This window comes from Chiloscyllium plagiosum, unplaced genomic scaffold (genome assembly GCF_037043375.1).
Source record: "Chiloscyllium plagiosum isolate Xiang-an unplaced genomic scaffold, Cpla_swu_hap1 HiC_scaffold_14, whole genome shotgun sequence".
NCBI lineage: Eukaryota > Metazoa > Chordata > Chondrichthyes > Orectolobiformes > Hemiscylliidae > Chiloscyllium > Chiloscyllium plagiosum.
Genome location: NW_028270152.1, coordinates 91,999,394 through 92,022,501, shown reverse-complemented (window position 1 = coordinate 92,022,501; position 23,108 = coordinate 91,999,394). Strand labels below are relative to the sequence as shown.

The 23,108-nt window shown below is 44.1% G+C and overlaps 1 long non-coding RNA gene and 2 other non-coding genes across 3 annotated transcripts in view; all 3 read right to left on the bottom strand.

The window, feature by feature from the left end:
- Window positions 1–11,202: 11,202 nt before the first annotated feature.
- trnas-aga (transfer RNA serine (anticodon AGA)) lies at window positions 11,203–11,284 on the bottom strand. The gene has a single exon. It is a non-coding gene; the product is annotated as a tRNA-Ser (tRNA).
- A 1,438-nt stretch (window positions 11,285–12,722) lies between these two features.
- On the bottom strand, window positions 12,723–12,795 carry trnar-ucg (transfer RNA arginine (anticodon UCG)). Its single transcript has one exon. It is a non-coding gene; the product is annotated as a tRNA-Arg (tRNA).
- A 1,899-nt stretch (window positions 12,796–14,694) lies between these two features.
- Window positions 14,695–23,108, bottom strand: part of LOC148148032 (uncharacterized) — a 105,036-nt gene continuing 96,622 nt past the window's right edge. The window contains exon 7 of the long non-coding RNA XR_015759291.1: window positions 14,695–14,774. This is a non-coding gene — a long non-coding RNA (uncharacterized LOC148148032). The remainder of the gene's footprint in view (window positions 14,775–23,108) is intronic.

The window sequence follows — 23,108 nt, the reverse complement described above, 5'->3', positions numbered from 1 at the left end:
CAATAAGGGCATTTAATGAAGTATTTGATCACAGTTAATCGGACCACCTTTCTGTAATAAAGCTGCTCGATGAGAATTTATATCAACGTCTGCTTGTGCAGGAAAGAAGTTCACAGCTGGTGACTCTCCACTGAAAATGTACAGGAAGAGGCAATCTCTTCTTGCTTTGATTTCAAACGGATGCCTTCACCTCTTTAACCTGACAGGATAAACAGTATGCGTTCATCATCCCTGGGCCGATTTACCGCGTGAATATGCACAGAGGAAAACTCATACCAAGAGACCAGGGTAATTGTGGTGAATTTACCAGGAGTGGTGTGTGAGTCGGTGTTAACAGTGGGCAGTAAGGGCTAAACCATTAGCACTGACATTGATCCTTGTACCAACAGCTCCTCACTCACTTTCTGCCTCATTCATCACAGTCATCATTGACTTTCAGTTTATCCTACTTTCCCTTCGAAACCTTACACTTGTACCGGATCACTTTCGGGTATCCACTTGGAAACTGAAACTTTTTCAAACGAAATTCTGGAGAATGCACGTCTTTGGGATAAGCTTCACTGCCCAAAAATAATTACTCAAGAGATTGAGATGGTAAGTTACTTTACTTCGTCCTCGAAGTGCTCAACACAGTGATACATTCATGATGTCGATAGGGATGGAGTTCCAAGAATTAGACATAGCGACATTGAATCAACAGCAAGATAGTTTCAGCTCTGAAAGGCGAGATCCTTAGAGGGGATTTGCAGTGACAATTTATTCGTGTATGTGCTGCCATGGCTGCCAGAGGATGAGGTGGAGGCTCGTACAATTGCAACATTTAAGAGGCATTTGAAATGGTAGATGAGTAGGAAGGGTTTGGAGGGATATGGGCCATGTGCTGGCAAGAGGGACCAAATTGGGTTGGAATTTCCGGTCAGCATGGACAGGTTTGAACGAAGGGTCTGTTTCCCTGCAGTGCATCTCTATGTCTCTATGATTCCAGTTGGAGGCAATCAATCACTGGATTCCTTCTGGCAGAACCGGGTCTGTGCTCTCTGTGGAAGCAGAAAATGGTTTTCATTCAGATGAGCCACAAGAAGAGGAGAAATAAATCTTCATTTCCTGACTTGGAATTTTATCCAGGCCATAAGACCATAAGACCATAAGACATAGGAGTGGAAGTAAGGCCATTCGGCCCATCGAGTCCACTCCGCCATTCAATCATGGCTGATGCGCATTTCAGCTCCACTTACCAGCGTTCTCCCCGTAGCCCTTAATTCCTCGAGACAACAAGAATCTATCAATCTCGGCCTTGAAGACATTTAGCGTCCCGGCTTCCACTGCACTCCGTGGCAATGAATTCCACAGTCCCACCACTCTCTGGCTGAAGAAATGTCTCCGCATTTCTGTTCTGAAATGACCCCCTCTAATTCTAAGGCTGTGTCCACGGGTCCCAGTCTCCTCGTTTAACTGAAACAATTTCCTAGCATCCACCTTTTCCCAGCCATGTATTATTGTGTACGTCTCTATTAAGTCTCCCCTTAATCTTCTAAACTCCAACGAATACAATCCCAGTATCTTCAGCCGTTCCTCATATGTTAGACCTGTCATTCCAGGGATCATCCGTGTGAAAGGCCTGGGTGATTCAAACCCAGACTCTGAAGCAGGGACTCCACTGAAGTTGACAACAACCCTTTCGACCGAACCTGTACAAACTCTTGTGCCTATCGTTCTTTGTCCCCACATTTTGAAACACCGGTCCTTGCCGTGGGTGGTGAAGGAGCTAACTACTGCCTCGCAGAAAAACCGTGGGGTCAGAGACCCGATCGATCTCTAATGCAGCGGGGATTGCATTGCTCAGAACAGACGTGTTTGCTGTGTGGGACTGAAACTGAGCTCGATCACACACAGATACGGTGTAACAGCTGCCAGCAGATGTGGAGACGGTTGGGATGGTTTCATTCGCACTCTGGGAAAAAGACTGGATCCTAAATTCAGGGGAGCTAAGTGTCACAGATAGAAGGCTGAAAATTGGTTTGGGAATGATATGAGTCATGATCGAACGGCGGCAGACCAGATGGGCTGAAAGCTCTAACTGTCCTCCAATGCATTCTGGTCTCTGGCCATCCAGTATCTAAGGAAATAGAAACAGAGTTAATCGTGCAATTCGAAGTCCTCCTCTCATAACTCGGCGAGGTGAGAGATGAAACAGTTCTGCTATTAAATTTGGAGGCTGGGAGAATGTTTGGAAACGGAGTAATAAAAGATAAACTGAGTATAAAGTTGAGAGTCAGGAGATATTCAATAAAAAGGTAGACGGAGATGGACATGGAGAAATAAGTGTCACTGGCCTTGAAGACTTAACTCGGTTTTCCATTCCAAGATTCTACCAGACCTGCTGAGATTTTCCCGCAATTTCTTTTGTTGGTACTGAAACAGAAGGGAGAAGTGTGATCCTGGACCAATCAGCTATGTCTGCTCTGTGGACGTTTGAATTCCCTGTTTGAACAAATCACTTCTGACCCACACGGAAACCTCACTATCCTGCATCACCCCCACCCGTGTTACTGACAATAAGCTGTTCATGACGTAAACCCATATGGGTACACAACAGCATCATTTACCGAGTGAATTGGGAAAATTTCAGGGAGAGTTCCATTCGGTTTCCATCAGAGCATTCTCATTCAGTTAATTCTATTGCAGCACCATTTGACATGCAGCTGTCACTGTCATGTGGCCATTCGCATTCGACGTCTCTGGACATTTTGGTTGGGGCACCTTTGGAAAGGTACCTTACGTTTTGGAAGGGACATCGTTTAAAGAATATTCGGCTGAACTGATAACCTTGTCTCTTGCACCTGCAGTACAGTGGAGACAGTTTTCACTCAGAAACCAAGAGATGATCAAAAACGGAGGAAAAATGTGTTAACAAAACCTGCCTCAGCGAGCGAATTCGCTCTTGCAACATTAATGGAGAGCGGCATACCTATTAACAAACAACAGCGCCCTGCGTGGGTCTCGACCCCACACCATTGAGATTAAGGTCTCAAGCTCTACCGACTGAGCGAGCCAGGACAGGATTGATGTTGGTTAATTTATCATTTCATACTGAGTTTAATTCAGCTGAAACGGCAATTTTCAAAAATCTCGTTCATTCCGCCCCATTGCAAATAACATTTTTCAAGTCTATCAATTTTCAGATTTATTCCTTCAGACCATTACAATCCATTTAGGCCTTGCCCCGGGATTTACGATTCTCTGTTAATATTTTCATATTTTGACCCTGATCCTTAGGTCGCCGAAGTGATTCCCAGACAATCTGGCAGACTGCAAATCAATCGGGAAAATACCTCAGGAAACCAAATCATTTCTGATTAGAGTGTAGGGAATCCCATCTGCTGAAGAGATACAGTCCTCACCATCAACACTTTCTTTGTTCTACCTGCCTACAAAGTTTACCACTTCTCATATTCGAGGCAGGAATTCTGACTATAAAATGTTTTAAAAACAGGAACAATCTTCTGAAGCCATTTCCAATTTGAATTAGAATGTTTTACCTTTTCACACGGTAACAGCCGTTCCTGAGGAAGGAGTTTCCATGAGCTATGTCCCAGGTATGGGCAGGAAGCCGCTGACTGAAACCGCAGTGGCCCCTTTCTGTTGGCAGCGGGGGCTTGTAGAGAGTGGGGTGACATTCTGCCGCACGTGACCGTTTCACTCACTGCGGACTCAGGGTCAATCATGGATGGGTTCTCGTGGTTGTATTGTCAGAAGATGGTCGGTCTCAATACTTAGAGTCATAGAGTTATAGAGATGTTCAGCTCTGTGCTGTTAATCGGCTAGGAGAACCAACATTTCGACGAAATGCTCTGACCATTTGAGACACAGCAACTGGCAGCAAAATTGTGCGTGTACACATCCAAACGCACAGCGCTCGAGAGGACAGCAAAAGTTCTTGTTGAAAAGTTCGGTGACGCGAGGAAGATGGTTTGCAGACTTTTCCTCACCTGTCTGGGTGACATTCTCAGCGCTGCAGAGGTTTCTGTGAAGCGCTGCTCTCATATTTTGGTCCGAATTCATTTGGTTTCATTCCCGCTGCTTCCGTTTGTTGGGATTGCAGATTGGGTCCAACGGACAGGAATAATGTGGACAGCAGTAGTTCTCATTATTTTAAGAATCAGTTGATCATGTACCCGTGTTTACCGCAGAGAGGGTGAGAGACCCGAGGAGTAACAAACACACCCATAAAACAATATCAGGACCTGTGTAGTTCTGTCATAAAAAGCTGCCTGCTGTTGTTCTACTGCAAAGTTGGGTTTCAAACCCACGACGCAATAGAGATTGGACCCTAAATCCAGCACATTTAACCTCTCTGGATTAGCGGTGCTGGAAGAGCACAGCAGTTCAGGCAGCTTCCAAGGAGCAGTAAAATTGACGTTTCAGGCAAAAGCCCTTCAGGGAATCCAGGGTTTCGCCCGAAACGTCGATTTTACTGCTCCTCGGATGCTCCCTGAACTGCTGCGCTCTTCAGCACCACTAATCCTGAATCTGGTCTCCAGCATCTGTATTCATTGTTTTTACCTACATTAAACCACTCAGCGACGCTCCCTGACGATAACTAAGCGCCAAACCTATCAAGACTAATGTTTCAGCATCTCTTCACTTCAGACAATTTCCCCTGGCACTTTCTTTGAATACCTTCGCATAATTAAAAAAAAATTACAACGATTTGAAAGGTTTGCACAGTGTGGATATTAGCGAGAAGCTGAATATTCTTCGACAGTTTTCCACGGAGCTTCAGGCCTGAGGGATGTACTTGGAAAAGTTTACAAAATCATGAGGTAGACGAGCAGAGAACATAGTCAATCTACACTTTTTCAGAAGTCACGTGAGTTTAAAGCGAGATAGCATAGGTTTAATGTGAGAGCAGTACAATTTGAAAGGGATGTGAGCGACACTTGTTTTTAATCCAGACATTTTTGTGCATGTCGAATAAATTGCCAAATTTAGTGGCAGAGATTGGTGCACTCACAATACTCCAAAGTAATCTAAATGGGTATACAGACAGGAAGTGTTCGGAGAGATAAGGGACAAATATTGGCAACTATGTTTAGATTAGTTACGGTCATCTGTTCAGCAGGTGCAAGTTGGATCGGAAGGTTTGCTTCCGTGCTCGGCAATTCTGTGACACTCCAGTACCTGACAACAGTTTGAATAGACCACTTGCAAAAACGCATGCTGTTTGTTACTAAGTCAGCGTGTTTGAATTTTATTTTTTCTTGAGGCGTAATGTTTTGAAATGACACAGAGAGGAATGTTTTCCAGACATTTACAGACAATGACCATTCTCCTTGATACATTCCCAAGTTCTCCATCAAATAATTTCGTTGACTAAAAAAAACCTCACAAATCGTGTTGTCCCATCAACTCTCCAGTGAATCCAAAACTGACAGCTCTTAACGTGGACAAGGTGCAAAACTCAAAAGGCAGAGTCATTATCAGACACACAAACTCATTACTTCTGTCTGTGAGGCAGTGCGAGACGTGTATGTCCAGAACTGCTCACACAAATAGCACCGAAACAATTCCAAACGGAGCTTCCCGACATTCTGGAGATTTAGTGCATTGCCAAGTAACAGAAAGTGCTCAAGTAACATAAAACATAACAGAAAAATGTACCATGCAAAGTGAATATTACCAATTATATTCTCGATTAAGTTAGCTCAACAATGCGTTGGTGCCTCCACCTGATCGAGCGAGCTAATCTCCAGCCTCCCTCACCAGAACAGTCATTAAGGAAATGAGAGAAATATAACAACGTTTTACGTTGCGATTGCCCAACTTTTAGCCACAACAACAAAAAACGAGGGAGCAGATTTAGTGCAGGATCTGGCTTCACAACAGCGGTGAAATAACGACGTCCACTCACTTTTAGGGAAAACTGTGAACAACTCACATTGTCCAGAATATGAATACACAGCGCGGGCTGTTAAGTTCCCATATTCTACTGCTGCCCCGACATTCATACGAAAATGTACCTTTCAAAAAGAGCGTTTGTCGCTGTGCAATGACAGTGGCAGCTGTTTCCCCTCGCTCTTACTGCCGCCCTTGGTAGTGTAGGGGCTGGTATTCTCATCTTACACGCGGTAGTTGAGTGTGCAATTCTCTATTGTGGAAAAGCGGAGTGTTTTGGAGCAGAAAGATGTGAAGTTCGGATGCTTCTGGAGTTCTTGTTGAAAAGTTCGGTGACTCGAGGAAGATGTCACCTGTCTGGGTGACATTCTCAGCGCTACAGAGGTTCCTGTGAAGCGCTGCTCTCATGTTTTGGTACGAATTCATTTGGTTTCATTCTCGCTGCTTCCGTTTGTTGGGATTGCAGATTGGGTCCAACGGATGGAATCCGTAGATGAGTGCCCTGCTTCCAGGAATTGTCTGGCTGTCTTCTGCTTGCCCTGTCCTATTATTGTTGTGCTATTCTAGTCGAATGTGTGGCCCTTGCCGTTTGTACGTATTGCTACTAGGGACTGCTGGACTGACGCCCACACAAATTCTTTGCCAAGAACCAATATCCACACACCTTCATTCGCAGATGCATGGCACACAAAGTTCGCAGCGAGGATATGCTTTGAGGTAATTTTTAAATCATGCTTCCTTGTATTAAAAACAAATTCTGGAAAACGATATCCAGACTCCTCCGAACACTCGGACGTATGACAGCATAGAAACCGAGAACCTCACGCAGACAACAACTCACGAGAAAACAAGGCCCAATCCGCATCATGTGCAGGTCAAACGTGGTTGACGAGATTCCATGCAGGGACTGCACGAAACACGACATAGAAGAAAGAGGCTGACAACTAGAGAGCTGCATTCGTAATTTCACCTGTACTGTAAACGCCTCGGACAGCTGTTCCTTGCAGTTATGCACAGAATATTGAATGTCTCTGATTCCAGGGCTTGGAACTTGGATGATATGACCGTCTGCAGCACTGGTTACTTCTTTGTGTGAGGTAACCCCTGATGGAACACATGTAACACTCAATTGCTCATTGAGAAATACATCCAAAATAGGAGTTCATAGCAGCATTTCTGTTGTCTTTCTGGTGCTGTCCCTGACATGCCCTGTGACACTGCACTTATTATGTGTTTCCTGAGGGTTCAGCACATGCTTCCACGATCGTATTATGGGCAGTAATCTGCATTTTCGCTTCAATAACGGGTGTGTGAAGCGGAGGTCCACCATTCTCGATTCTATTTTTCTCTTCTTATGCGCAACTGCAATACAGTAAAGGATTAATTAATATTGTAAGATGATATACAGAGGCCTGTGAAATACCGAAGTTTTAATGACATTTATGCAATGGTTAGCGATTACCTTGATTCAGGAAATAAGGATGTAAAGTCTGTTTGGCTGGAGTTGAGGAACAGTGAGGAATGAACTCACAAAATGTGCAGTTTACAAGCCCACTTGCAGAAACCACAAAGCGAAATAAATCGTACAAGGAAAAAATATTGTGTGTGAGTAACAAAAATGGCAATAGTCATGCGTGATGTTAACTTCCCATCTAAAACTCTCGGTTCCATTATAAAAACGTTTGGAGAACCATAATCAAAAAAATCCCACATGTCCCATAAAACATCACGAGGGATATCTTGGTAATTGATTACTCTACTGGTGACTTAATTTTCCTATTCTCTTGGAAACCATCTCTTTAATTTTCTGCACATCGTTTGCGTTTCTATCGATTTTAATAGTAGCGTGTCTTTTGATTCTTCCCAACAAAGTATATGATCTCGCATTCCCGACATGAAACTGCATCTGCCAAGAATACTCCAATTGTTGGCGGGAATCCTGAGTAACAGAATGTACATGTATTTGGAAAGACAAGGACTGATTCGGGACAGTTAACATGGCTTTGTGCGTGGGAAATCATGTCTCACAAATTTGATTGAGTTTTTTTGAAGAAGTAACAAAGAGGATTGATGAGGGCAGAGCAGTAAATGTGATCTATATGGACTTCAGTAAGGCGTTCAACAATGTTCCCCATGGGAGACTGATTGGCAAGGTTAGATCTCATGTAACAGCAGTGGACCTAACACCGACCCTTGTGGTACGCCGCCAGTACCTGGACACCAAGAAGAACATATTCCATTAACTACAACACTGTTTTCTATTGGCAAACCAATTACTGATCAAAGCTGCAATCTCTCCCACAATTCCAGTCCACCGCATTTTGTATAATAGCCTATTGTGGGGAAACTTATCGAACAACTTTCTGAAACCCATATACATCACATCAACCGGTTTACTGTCATCTCCCTGTTTGGTCACTTTGTCAAAAAAATCAATACGATTCGTTCGGCAAGGCATACCCATCACAAAACCGTGCTGACTGTCCCTGATCAGATTATTCTTTTCTAGATGGTCCTAAATCCTATCTATAATAACCTTTTCCAACACGTTACCAACAACTGCAGTGAGACTCACTGGTCTGTAATTAACAGGGTTGTCTATACGACACTTTTTGAACACGGGAACAACGTATGCTATGCTCCATTCCACAGGAACTATTCCTGTAGACAACGTTGATTTGACGATCGACGCCAAAGGCTCATCAATCTCTTCCCTTGCTTCCCAGAGGATACTAGGACAGATCCCATCCAGACCAGGGGACTTGTCTGTTGTCAAACTCTGCAGTATTTCTATCACCTAATCCTTGTGAACCTCAATCTCTCGTACTCTGGACGCAAGTATCTCAGTATCTTCCTCGCCAACATTTTCATTTTCTATAGCGAACACTGTCGAAAAATATTTATTTAGCGCTTCCCCAATCTCCTCTGACTCCACACACAACTTCCCATTATTATCCTTGATTGTCCCAAATTTAACTCTCGTCATTCTTTTAATCCTGACATACCTATGGAAAACCTTAGGGTTAACCCTGATCCTATCTGCCAACAACTTCTCATGTCTCCTCCTGGCTCTTCTCAGCTCTCTGTTTAGATCTTTCCTGATATCGTTGGAACCCTCGAGAGCTCTAACTGAGTTTTCACATTTTGTCCTAACATAAGACTTCTTGTTCTTCTTGACCAGGGATTCCACTTCCTTAGTAAACCACGGCTCACGCGTTCTATATCTTCCTCCCTGCCTGACAGGTACATACTTATCTTGGACACACAGGAGCTATTCCTTGAATAAGCTCCACATTTTAATGTGCTCACCCCCTGCAGTTTCCTACCACATTCTACGCTTCCTAAATCTTACCTAATCTTCCTAAATCTTGGGACTTGTGCCTCACAACACACTTCACATTCAACAACCAGATATACGAACAAATCAACGGAACACCCATGGGCTCACCGATCTCGGGACTCATAGCAGAAGCAGTAATGCAAAGGTCAGAGCAGTCTTACCGCAAATTCAACCCAAACACTGGTTCAGATACGTGGATGACACCTTTGTAATCATTAAAAACACGGAAATAGAGAAAACACACAGGATCATCAACTCCACACTCACAGGAATCCGATTCACCAGAGAGGAAGAATAGGGCAACCAACTCCCATTCCTAATCGTGATGGTACAGAGAACAACTAACGGAGAATTCACCACAAAGGTACACAAGAAAGCCACACACACAGACCAAGTCCTGAATTATGAGAGCAACCACCCCAACATACACAAACGAAGTTGCATCAAGACACTATTCAAAAGGGGCACAACACACTGCAGCACACCAGAACTGCAAAAAGAGGAAGAGGAACACCTATACAAGGTATTCGCCGAAAACGGATATCCTCGCAATTTTATCAACAGATGCCTAAGGGATAGACCACGGAATGAGGACATGCCACAACCCAAAGGACTAGCCACACTACCACACATCAAGAACATCTCCGAACTGACAGCCAGAATACTGCGACCACTAGGACTCTTAACAGCACACAAACCAACAGCCACACTCAGACAACAGCTTACCAGAACTATGGACCCGATACCCAACATGAGAAAAACTAATGTAGTATACAAAATCCCATGCAAGGACTGCACAAAACACTATATAGGACAAACAGGAAGACAGCTAACGATCCGCATCCAGGAACACCAACTAGCCACGAAACGAAGCGACCAACTATGCGTAATCGCCACACACACAGACGACAAGCAACATTAATTCGAGTGGGACAACACTACTATTATAGGGCAAGCCAAACAAAGAACAGCCAGGGAATTCCCAGAAGCATGGCAGTCATCCACAAACTCCATCAACAACCACATCGACTTGGACCCAATATACCAGCCACTGCAGCGGAGAGCTGAAACTGACAACAGGAAGCGGCAAGGACAGGCCACTATAAATGACGCAGGAAACAACACAGAAGCGCTTCACAGGAGGCTCCCAAGCACTGAGGATGCCACCTAGACAGGGGACATTTCCAACAAAACCTTCCAGCTCGGCGAACAGAAACACATCATTGTCTTGAGTGTTCCAGAGTTTTCCATTGTCCCAGAGTCCAGATGAAGTTTGCATTCCTCACGTACGTGAGCGAGAATGATTTCAATGTCTCAGATCAGTTCCTGTCCCGAGAACATCAGAGTCAATGTCCCGTCCTCTACTCGGTCCGACAGTTCACACTTCTTCATTCTCCTCTGATTCCATTTCCCAAAGTGTTTCTCAAGATTTACAAAGCTGGAGCCTAAATTATATGGTTTGCTTCATAAACATTTTTTCAACTGCCAACTGACAATATTTTCACAGTATCTCTTCACAATCCTCTGGCTTGCACCATGTCCAGGGATGAGAAGTCCCGTTTGGTGGAGAGATTCCCGAGGCTGATGAGTTTCACTTTGGAACAAAGATGGTTAAGTGGCGATTTCCTGCGGTTGTTTCGAATGATGGGAGAGGGAGCGGTGGGGAATGAGCACTTTGACGAGCAGGAGGAAGTGTTGCCACTGACCCGAGTCAGAGAACAGTGGACAGGGATGAAAGGAATCTCATGAAAAGCAGCACTTCTGCTCAGGATGTTCAATAACAGCTGCAGAAACCCGATGTGTCGAGCAGTGTATCTGGAAAGAGAAACAGAGATAATGTTTTAAATATGGAACATTTCTGATGTAGAACTCGAGTTTCCCAAGTCTAATCAAATTACCGGCCTGGTTCACAAAGTAGTTTTTTTGAACTATGAGCGAAAATTGTACCAGCAGGAAAGCATTCATAACGTAGTCAGCAGGATTCGAACCTACGTGGGGAAACCCCAATGGATTTCTAATCCATCGCCTTAACCACTCGGCCATGACTACAGACGGCTCCGGTAGGTTGAGCATTGACCAAATCAGCCGTGATCTCATTGAAAGCTCCCGTTGACTTGATGAGCGAAATGCTCCCATCTCCTTTCATACCTTTGCTGTCATTTGTAAGCTGCGAGACACCAATGTAAAAGAAGAAAAGCACAAAGGTAGGAAAAGATATTTGTAGGCAAACTGAGTCAAAATTATTTATTGAAAGGAAAATCACACTTGGCAATTTGCCATATCTCTTTGCGAACATGACCAGCAGAAGTAAGCAAGGGAGCTATTGATCTGAGTATTCTCGGACCTGAAGCAAACAAAGGTTAGTGACATATTCATTTCTTTTTCTGGCGAACGAAATGATCTTTCCTGATGGTTACAATGAAAGAGATGGTTCCCAATAAAAGACAGAGATTAATTCGCATGTAGATATATTTCAATGTGACACGATTCATTTTCAGTCCCTAATTACCCCAGAGATGGAGGAGGTGAGTTACTTTTCTTCACTCTTCAACTCCTCAGCACGGAGGTACAAACATGAAACCGCTAGAGATGGACTTCCTGAATTGGGAACCAGAGTCACTGAAGAAACTAGGCAAAAGTGAGGACTGCAGATGCTGGAAACCTGACTTTAGATCAGAGTGATGCTGGAAAAGCACAGCAGGTCAGGCTGCATCCGAGGAGCAGGAGAGTCGACGTTTCTGTTGCCAGTCATGCTCCGCTGCGCAAACAATTTTCGTTTTTGGCTCAGATTTCCAGCACCTGCAGCTATTTGTTTTATGTTAACCTTCATAATGTTTTGGACAAAACCAATGACCTGCCAGCATCGGAAAAATCGGCAGAAGTACTGGTACACCGATATGTTTGCTGAACAATACAACCATTCCATGAGCGGGAATACAATACGGGCCACGGTGCTGAGAGTACCGAATCCTCACAAGTAAATAACAAGACAAGGCGATTGATACTATCGTATTTGGTGTAAATAAAACACCCTGTCTGAACATTTTCGTTGCAGATTTTTTTCAAATTGTCTTCGAAGATTTACAAAGTGGGAAAAGGCCATTCCGCCCGTGTGCATTGCGGCTAATCAGAGAGCCATGTATTCCAGTCGCAGTTTCGAACTTTGGCCCAAAGCCTCGTGTGTTCTAATGTTTCCAGGTCAAATGTCAATGAGGTTATCCTATGTTCTTACATTGCACAATAATGGGACAGAAGTTTCACGAATTGTAACTCTTTTGAGGAACTCATGCTCGTTTTCACCCACAGAGGGAGACACACCAGAAGACACCGCCAAACTGACGGAGGTGTCCGTTGTGGAGAGCTGGAATTTGAAATGGACAATGGGACAAATGCAAGCTTTACATGCGGAAGCACAGAGGAGATGTCCCGTGAGAACTTTACAGGGGACCGTCAACATATACCACGGTTAAAGCGAAACATCCCCCCTCGAGCCAGGTAGGACTCGAACCTACAACCTTCTGATCCGAAGTCAGACGCGTTATCCATTACGCCACTGGCCCAAGAGACAAACCTGCACTTGGCAGAATGTTGATATGTAATGCCATGGGCTTTCACGGAATCAGAATTAAAAAGGTGAACAAGCACCGAAGATAATCACCAACATTGCTTCACTTCGAAGTTTCCCATTTGTGAAGCAGTGCTTTTCACTGGCAAAGTAGAAACATTTGTCCTCAGTTGCCCGCTTCAGGGTCGCGTCCTTCTCGGCTGGACGTTTCCATCGTTTTATTCATAGTCACGACGCGATTTCATGATCCACTCCAGTGAAAAAGTGTCATGGTGTCGTCCAAACAAGACCCTGCAGAAACTCAGCGAGAAACCCCTGGTCATTTCGAGCTCAGGATGTGGAATTAGACGAGATGCGTGACACCTTTTATTGGCGCCGCCACTTCACTGAAATTAGCAGCTCAAAACGAGCCGTTGTGAGCATCAGCTTGATTTGTACCTTCCTGCAGTGCATTTGCTAAACAAAGTCAGATCGCTCCCATCCGGCCCAGCTGACTTATCTATTTTCACACTCTGCAGTATTTCTAATATCTCTTTCTTGTGAACCTCAATCTCTTCTCTTCTAGACGCAAGTAGCTCTGTATCTTCCTCGCCAATATTTTCATTTTCTATAGCGAACACTGTCGAAAAATATTTATTTAGTGCTTCCCCTATCGCCTCTGACTCCACACACAACTTCCCACTATTATCCTTGATTGTCACAAATTTAACTCTCGTCATTCTTTTATTCCTGACATACCTATGGAAAGCCTTAGGGTTAACCCTGATCCTATCTGCCAACAACTTCTCATGTCTCCTCCTGGCTCTTCTCAGCTCTCTTTTTCGGTCTCTCCTAATATCGTTGGAACCCTCTAGAGCTCTAACTGAGTTTTCACGTTTTGTCCTAACATAAGACTTCTTGTTCTTCTTGACCAGGGATTCCACTTCCTTAGTAAACCACGGCTCACGCGTTCTATATCTTCCTCCCTGCCTGACAGGTACATACTTATCTAGGAGACACAGGAGCTTTTCCTTGAATAAGCTCCACATTTTAATGTGCTCACTCCCTGCAGTTTCCTACCCCATTCTACGCTTCCTAAATCTTACCTCATTGCATCGTAATTTCCCTTCCACCAGCTGAAACTCTTGCTCCGTGGGAGTACACCTATCCCTTTCAATCACGAAAGTAAACCTGAGAGAATTGGAATCGCTGTCTCCAAAGTGCTCACCTACTTCCGAATCTAAAACCTGGCCAGGCTCGTTACCCAGTACTAAATCGAAAGTGGCTTCGTCCCTTGAAGGCATGTGTACGTACTGTGTCAGGAAGCCCTCCTGCACACACTGGGCAAAAAATGACTCATCTATAGTACTCGTACTGTAGTGATCCCAGTAAATATTTGGATATTGTCTTGAGTGTTCCAGAGTTTTTCATTGTCCCAGAGTCCAGATGAAGTTTGCATTCCTCACGTACGTGAGCGAGAATGATTTCAATGTCTCAGATCAGTTCCTGTACCGAGAACATCAGAGTCAATGTCCCGTCCTCTACTCGGTCCGACAGTTCACACTTCTTCATTCTCCTCTGATTCCATTTCCCAAAGAGTTTCTCAAGATTTACAAAGCTGGAGCCTAAGTTATATGGTTTGCTTCCTAAACATTTTGTCAACTGCCAACTGACAATATTTTCACAGTATCTCTTCACAATCCTCTGGCTTGCACCATGTCCAGGGATGAGAAGTCCCGTTTGGTGGCGAGTTTCCCGAGGCTAATGAGTTTCACTTTGGAACAAAGATAGTTAAGTGGCGATTTCCTGCGGTTGTTTCTAATGATGGGAGAGGGAGCGGTGGGGAATGAGCACTTTGACGAGCAGGAGGAAGTGTTGCCACTGACCCGAGTCAGAGAACAGTGGACAGGGATGAAAGGAATCTAATGAAAAGCAGCACTTCTGCTCAGGACGTTCAATAACAGCTGCAGAAACCCGATGTGTCGAGCAGTGTATCTGGAAAGAGAAACAGAGATAATGTTTTAAATATGGAATATTTCTGATGTAGAACTCGAGTTTCCCAAGTCTAATCAAATTACCGGCCTGGTTCACAAAATAGTTTTTCTGAACTTTGAGCGAAAATTATACCAGCAGGAAAGCATTCGTAACGTAGTTAGCACGATTTGAACATACGTGGGGAAACCCCAATGCATTTCTAATCCATCGCCTTCACCACTCGACCATGACTACAGACAGCTTAGGTGGGTTGAGCATTGACCAAATCAGCCGTAATCTCATTGAAAGCTGCCGTTGACTTGATGAGCAAAATGCTTCCATTCTCCTCTCCCACCTCTGCTGTGAATTGTAAGGTGCGAGACACCAACGTAAAGGAAGAAAAACACAAAGTTAGGAAAAGATATTTGCAGCCAAGCTGAGTCAAAATTATTGATTGAAAGGACAATCCCACTTTGGCAATTTGCTAGATCTCTTTGCAAACATGATCAGCAGAGCTGATCAAGAGAGGTATTGATCTGAGTGTTCTTGGACATGAAACAATCCAAGGTTAGTGACATATTCATTTCTTTTTCTGGCGAAGGAGCTGGTCTTTCCAGATGCTCACAATTTAAGAGATTTTTCCCAATAAAAGACGGCAACTAAGTCCCATCTAACGCTGACACCATCGTGAGCGCTGCTGTTTCACAATGCCACAGAGTCAGGGTCAATTCCCGCCTCATGCAACTGAATGTGTGGAGTTTGCACATTCTCCCCGTGGCTGCGTGCACTTGCTCTGGTTTTCTCCCATAGTCGAAAAATGTACCGGTTAGGTGAAATGGCCGTGCTAAATTGACGGGGTGAATGGAGAGGAATGCATTTGGGCTGGGACGGTTCGGTGTGGAGTTGCTGGGCCGAAGGACCTGTTTCCATATTGTAAGTATTCTAATCTACGGTAATCAATGGCCAAGGTATGACGCACGTTGTTCGATGTTGCATATATGACTTTTCGATTGTTTTTCTTCAAAGTTTCTTTACAATTCAAACGGGAGTGGAAGATGGGAAATGAATGTCTCCCATAATTCTTGCCTTCTTTTCGCATTCACAGGTGGTATTTTTCCTGTACGTTTTTTTTTACACTGTGGTTACTGTTAGTGTTCTTGTAAGCTGCACCGGTTGGTTTCCTCTTTCTTCAATGTTCCTCATCTCTACCCAAACACATTTTCCATCCTTATCTCCTGAATCAATGTAATCTCTAACCATTGCATAATTGCCACGGAAACTGGGCTTTTCACACGCCTGTGTATGTCATTTTCCAATATTAATTGATCGTTTACTGTGTTGCAATTGCGCATGTGAAGAAGAAAACAGAATAGAGGCAGGTGGTCCTGGGTTTCAAATGCACGTAATTGCAGCTATCACGCAGATTACTGCACACAATGCAATCACGGAAGCATGCACCGAACCGTCAGGAAGCACACAATAAGTACAATGCTGGATGTCATGTCAGAACAGGACCAGAAACACAACAGAAGTACGTCTCTTGGGTACTATTTTGGACGTTTTTCTCAATCAGCTATCGTGTTTTACATATGTTCCATCGGGAGTTACCTCACGCAAGGAAGTAACCAGTGCTGCAGACGGTCATATAATCCGAGTCCCAAGTCCCGGAGTCAGAGACACTCAGTGCCCTGTGTGTACCTACAAGGAACAGCTGTACATGGGGTTTACAGGGTAACAGAACTGCATGAATGCAGCTCGATGGTCGTCTGTCTGCTTCTCCTCTATAGTTTTCTGTGCAGTCCCTGCATGCAATCTTGTCAACTACGTTTGTCCAGCACAAGAATGGCATTGGTCGCTTGTCTCTGAGAGAGGCTGTTGGTTTATGTGTTGTGATAATTCCGAGTGTAAGGAGGAATCTGGTTGTCAGTTCCCAGAAACTGACTTTAATAAATGGAAGCGTGCTTTTTAACTTGCCGCGTGACATATCCTCGTTGTGAAGTTCGTGCACTGCGAATCACGTTGCGGGACAATCCAATTTTGGCAAATAATTTGTGTGGCAGTCACGAGTTGCCACGACCAGCTATCCCTAGTTGCAATACGGACAAATGGCAAGAACTGCAAATTCGATTAGAGCAGCAGAAGTTTAATGTGACAGGGCAAACAGAAGGCAGCCAGAAGATTTCTGGGTGTAGGGCAATCACCCAAGGTACCTTTTCATATGAAAGTCTGTGCATCAGTAGAATCTGTAACCCAAGTCGTCTATGTTGGTTATTCATATTCCAGACAACTTGTGTTGTTCCCCGTTTACTCTGAAAGTGAATAGACATAGTTATTTCACCGTTATTTCGAAAGAAGATCCTGCATTGAATCTGTTCGCTGTTATTTGATGCTGTGGTGAAAAGGTGTGCAATCGCGATGTGAAACGTTGCTATACTTTCATTTCCTTCATTACTGTCCTGGCGAGGGAGAAAGGTGATCACTGGGGCATTGATGGCCTAATTTTATCACGGATACAATTGGAAATGTTCACTTTTATTGGTTCATTGTTGTTCTGTTTTGTTTTATGATACTTGAGCACTTTCTGGGACTTGGCAATAAACTAAATCTCCAGTAGGTTTGGAATTGCCTCGCTGTTACTTGTGCGAGCGGTTCATGTCAGAGACGACTCACAGTGCATCACAGACAGCACTTAAGCTTCGGTGTGTCTGATCATGATACTGCCTTTTCAGTTCTGATTCTATTCCACGTTAAGAGCTGTCAGGTTTTGGATTCGCTGGAGAGGAAAGTGGGTAATGCGATATGTGAGGTATTTTTCTTTAGCCAAAATCTTTGATGGCGAACTTGGGAAAGTGTCAAGAAGAATGGTCATTGGCAGCAAATATCCGGAAAACCTTTATCTCTGGATCGGTTGGGCCCATCCACCCTCCAAACAAAATAGCCAAACTCGCTGACTGAGTAACAAACATCATACGTTTTTTTTTTTGCAAATGGTGTATTCAAACCGTTGCCGGTGGCTGGAGCATCTGAGTTGTCGAGCATGGAAACAAATCCGGCGATCCAACTTGCCCTTGCTAAATAGATAACCGAAAGTAATCCATACATATCTGCCAATATTTGTGCCTTATCTCTCCGAGGTCTTCCTGTCTATACACCCATTCAGATGCCTTTGAAATGTGAGTGCACCAGACTCTACCACTAAATGTGGCAATTCATTCCACACACAGAAAAGTGTTGTGTGAAAAACATGTGTCCCTCACTTCCCTTTTAAATTTTTCCTCTCTCACATTAAATGTTTGCTATGTAGATTTGAACTCGCGTGTCTTGTGAAAAAGTGCTCCCTGACTATTTACTTTGTCTGTCTTCCTCATGATTTTATAAGCTTCTGTGAGGCCATATCTAAGCCCTGAAGCTCCTGAGAATCTGACGAAGCCTATTCAGTTTCGTTCTCACGTCCAAGCAGTGCAAACCTTGCAAATCCTTGTAAAGGTTTTCTAAATGTACACTTGAAAGGAGTGTGTCCAGCTGCAGCACTTGCTTGACCGTGTAGTCACTCTGGAGCTGCGGGTGGACTCACTGTGGAGCATCAGCAATTCTGGAGAGTTATGTTGCCTCCCAGGTACTCAGGCCAGGGATGTCGCCCATCGGCTAAAGATCATTCGAAAAGGCGATCGTGAACAGCCAGTTGTCTTGGTGCATACAGGCACGAGATGAGGACCTGCAGGGAGAATTCAGGGAGCCAGGAGAGAAATTAAAAAGGAGGACCTCAAATGTAGTAATCTCGGGATTACTGCCGGTGCCATGTGACTACCAGCGTAGAAATGAATAAAAAATGGCACGATGAACACGTGACTTGAGGAATGGTGCTGCAGGGCGGGTTTCAGATTTGTTGGACTGTGCGACCAGTTCTGGGCAATGTGGGACTATAAGAAAATTGACGATCTACATCTGAACCAGACGGGAACGAATGTCCTTTCGGGAGTTTTTGCTCCTGCTGTTGGGGAGGTTTTATACTGATGTGGCAGGGCGCTGGGAACCACAAGATTAAACAAGTCGGCAGTGAGGTGGAAACTGGAAACGCTAAGAATCAGGAAGATAGCATTAATAATGGGAAGAATAGGCAGAGAGCAGATGAATGCAAAAGAACTGGTGGCCTGAAATGCATCTACTTTAATGCATGGAGTATAGACAGATGAACTTAGGGTTTAGGTTGGTGCCTGGGAATATGACGTTATTGCGATCACAGAGATTTAGTTGAAGGAAAGGCATGGTTGGCAACCAAATGTTCTTGGATATAGATGCTTCAGACGGGACAGGGAGGGAAGTTAAAAGGGAAGGAGTTGCATTGCTGGTCAGGGATGATATCATGGCTGTGCGAAAGGAAGACACCATGTAAGGCTTGGGTCGTGAGACACTATGGATGGAGCAGTGAAATAAGAAGGGTGAGGTTAGATTTTTGGGGCTGTATTACAGTGAGCGTGAGGTGTAAGAAAAACATAGTTAAACAGATCATGGAAAGATTTAGAGGCAATTATTTAGTGTTGATTGGAGATTTCCGTTTTCCCAACATTGTCCGGGATACTCTTAGCGTCAGAGGTCTGGATGGTATACCATTTGTAAGAAGCCTCCAGGTGAGTTTTCTGCGGCGGTATATCAATAGTCTGACGAGGGAATAGGCCATATTGGAACTGATATTGGGAAATAAGCCAGGGCTGGCGATAGCAGTTGCCGAGGGTGATTTCTTTGGGAAGTGTCCAATATTCTGTAAGTTTTAGAATACTCATTGACAAAAATGAGAGTGGTCCTGAGGAAAGAGTACTATCCTGGGCCAAAGCTAATTATATCAAAATTATGCAGGAGGTCGGAAATGTGGATTGGACACAGCCATTTGTAGGAAAGTCCACAGTTCATATGTGGCAGGCTTTCAAAGATAGGTTAAATATAGTGCAGGATAGGCATGTCCCGTTGAAGGCATAGGATTTGAAAGACAATATTCGTGAACTGTTGATGACAGGACAATTGTACGACTCGCCAAGAGGAAAAGGGAGGCATACCTAACGCCTCGGCAGCTAAGAACATAATGGTCCCTCGAGGAACATGAGAAGAGTAGGACAAGTCTTAAACGAGGAATCAAGGGGGTTAAAAGGGGTCATGAAACAACTTCACGCTAGCACAATTAAGGAGAATCCTAAAGCCTATTATTCATATATAAGAAGCAAGCGGGTAACAAGAGAAAGGATTGGTCTACTAAAGGAAAATGAAGGAAGGGTGTATGTCGAATCTGAGAGACTGGGTATGATTCTGAATAATTATTTTGCATCAGTGTTCACTGAATAGAGGAATATGATGAATATTGTGTCTAGAGTAAGACATTTGATTAGTCTGGATCATGTTGACCTAAGTAGGGAAGCTGTGTTGGGCAGGTTAGGGGTAATTAATGTGGACAAATCCCCAGGAACGGATGGGATCTATCCCTGGTTCCTGAGTGAGGTGAGAGAGGAAATAGCTGGGGCCCTGACAGATACCTCCGTGGCGAACTTCAGCACAGGTGAGCTTCTGGCCGACTGGAATGTTACTCATATTGTCCACTGTACAAGAAGGATAATAGGGATATTCCAGATAACTACAGAACAATGGGCCTAACATCAGTGTTGGGAAAGTTGCTGGAGAAGGTACTGAGAGATAGGATCTATTCATATTTAGAAAATAATGTGCATATCAGTGAGAGGCATAGAGTTGTTTGGGAAAGTGCCCAAGTTGATAGATGAAGGAAAGGCTGTTGATGTCATATACATACACTACAGTAAGGAGTTAGATAAGGTTCCCCATGGTAACCAAATACAGTACGTAAAGTAACATGGTGTGCAGGGTGTTCTAGATAGGTGGATAAAGAATTAGTTGAGCAATAGGAGATAGAGAGTGGCAGTTGAATGGAGTTTCTGGAAATGGAGAAAGATGACCAGTAGTGCTCCACAGGGGTCAGTGTTGTGGCCAATGTTGTTTGTGATATAGATAAATGTTCTGGAAGAGAGCACTGTTGGAATTATCAGAAAGTTTGCAGATGACACGAACATTTCTGGACTAACAGAAAGTATAAGTGACTGTTAAAGAATCCAGGAGGATACTGGAAAGTTGGGCGGAAAAGTGGCAGCTGGAGTTCAAACCAAACAAATGTGAGGTGACGCATTTCGGTCGGTCTAATTCTAGATGGGTTATACAATGAAGGAAGAACTTCGGGAAAAAAAAAACTTGGTGGACAGAGAGATCTGTGAGTACAGGTCCATTATACACTGAAGGTCGCTGCACAGGTGGATAGAGTGGTCAAGCAGGCATATAGTATGCTTGGCTTCATTGGATGGGGTATTGAATAAAATGGCTGGCAGATCATGTTAAAATTGAACAATACATTGGTCTGGCCACACTTAGAATACTGTGCAAATTTCTGGTCGCCACATTACCAAAATGATGTGGACGCTTTGGAGAGGGTGCGTAAAAGGTTTAAGCGAATGTTGCCTCGTATGGAAGGTGTAATCTAGGAAGAGAGGTTGAGTTGTTTTGTTTTCATTAGAAAAAAAGAGTTTGAGTGGGACCTTTTTGATGTTTACAAAATCATGAAGGGTACAGACAGGATAGATAGAGAAAAGTTTTATGTCCCAGATTGAAGGATTAAATACCGAGAGGTCACGCTTTCAAGATGAGTGGTGAAAAGTTTAAGAGGGATACAGTGGGTGGTGGGTGTCTGGAATGCGTTCCCAGCAGAGACGGGAGAGGTAATCACGGTAGATACATTTAAGATGCGTCTGGACAGATGCATGAGCAGGTGGGGAGCAGAGGGATACAGGTGCTTAGGAATTGGGTGACAGGTTTAAACAGTAGATTTGGATCGGCTCAGGCTTGAATGGATGAAGGGCCTGTTCCTTGTCTGTACATTTCCTTTGGTCTTTCTTCTTAAATTACGCCAATTTCATTACATAATCTGCGAGGTCTAAGTGCCTGAAGTGAATCGATGCTGAAACACTAGTCATAAAAATTCTGAGTGTGGGCTTTTGTGTGGTAGCGGGATCGAGGGTTTTAAGATGCTGGATTTTAAGCTTCAGTTTCTATCGAATCGTGGCTTCAAATACCAGCATCGTAAGTGAGCTACTATGTGGAGATGTATGCGAGAGAACTGCGCATGTGTGGATACCCTTTAATTTGAGTGTTTGCAGCTCCTCAGTGTGCTTACCCTCTCGGTGATAAAATCAGCGACCGTCTCTGAAAACAACGCAAGTTCCTGCTGTCCGACGTATCCTCATATCCCGTCGATAGCTTTGCTTTAGGATATCTGCGTTGCCAGTTTCTGTATCTCAAATGGTTAGCGCAGTTGGCTGAAATGTTGGTGGTTCGAGCCCACCCAGGGAATAAGCCTCAAATATTTCAGCACAAGCATTCACCCCGACCATGTATTGACATTGGAACCGGGAAAACTCATCCATGATTCACCCCAAGTCCGCAGGGAGTGAGACGTTTACACGCAGCAGAATACGACATCACTTTCTCCAAGCTCCCGATGCCAACAGAGAGCGGCCACTGCAGCTTCAATCAGCGACTTTCTGCCAAGCCATGGGAACCAACTCGTGGAAACTCCTTCCTTAGTAACAGCTCTTTCCGTGAGAAAGGAGAAAAACTTTCACTTTAAATTGGAAAGGGCTTCAGGACATTGGAATGTTGCTCCAGTTCTTGGAACGTGTTATAAATAAAACTCCTGCCATGAAAATAGGAAGTGGTAAAAGGTTTTAGGTAGAAAGAACAAAGAAAGTGTTGATTGAGACGACTCTGTCTCGTCAGCAGATAGGAAATGCCCAACACTGTAAACGGAAATGATTGGATTTCCTTAGGTAACGTCCCGACTGATTTACGGCCTGCCAGAGTGATTGGAAATCAAATCAGCGAGAAAAAGGTGAGGGTAAAAATATGAAGATATTAAGATTGAAACTTAAATCCCGGGACAAGTGCTGAATAGATTGTAATGCTTTGAAGGAATAACTGAAGTGAAAGGTGTGAATGATATTGTGATTAAGAGCAATGAACTGGATCCTAACAAAGTGCTGATGAATTATGCTCGCAATGTAATAGCAAACTAATCCACAGTGCACCGTGCTTGGTTAGCTCAGTCGGTGCAGTGTGAGATGCTTAATCTGTGGTTGGTGGGTGCAAGCCTCACAATGGGCGCTTTCACCGTTTAATACAATTCCGGCTCTTCTTTCCACGTGCAGTATTGCAACCCATCGCAGGGGAATGTTCTTGCTGCTTTCATTGACACATCTGTCCGCCTGCTTTTGATCACACGTCGGTTTCTGAGTGAACACTGTTTCCATT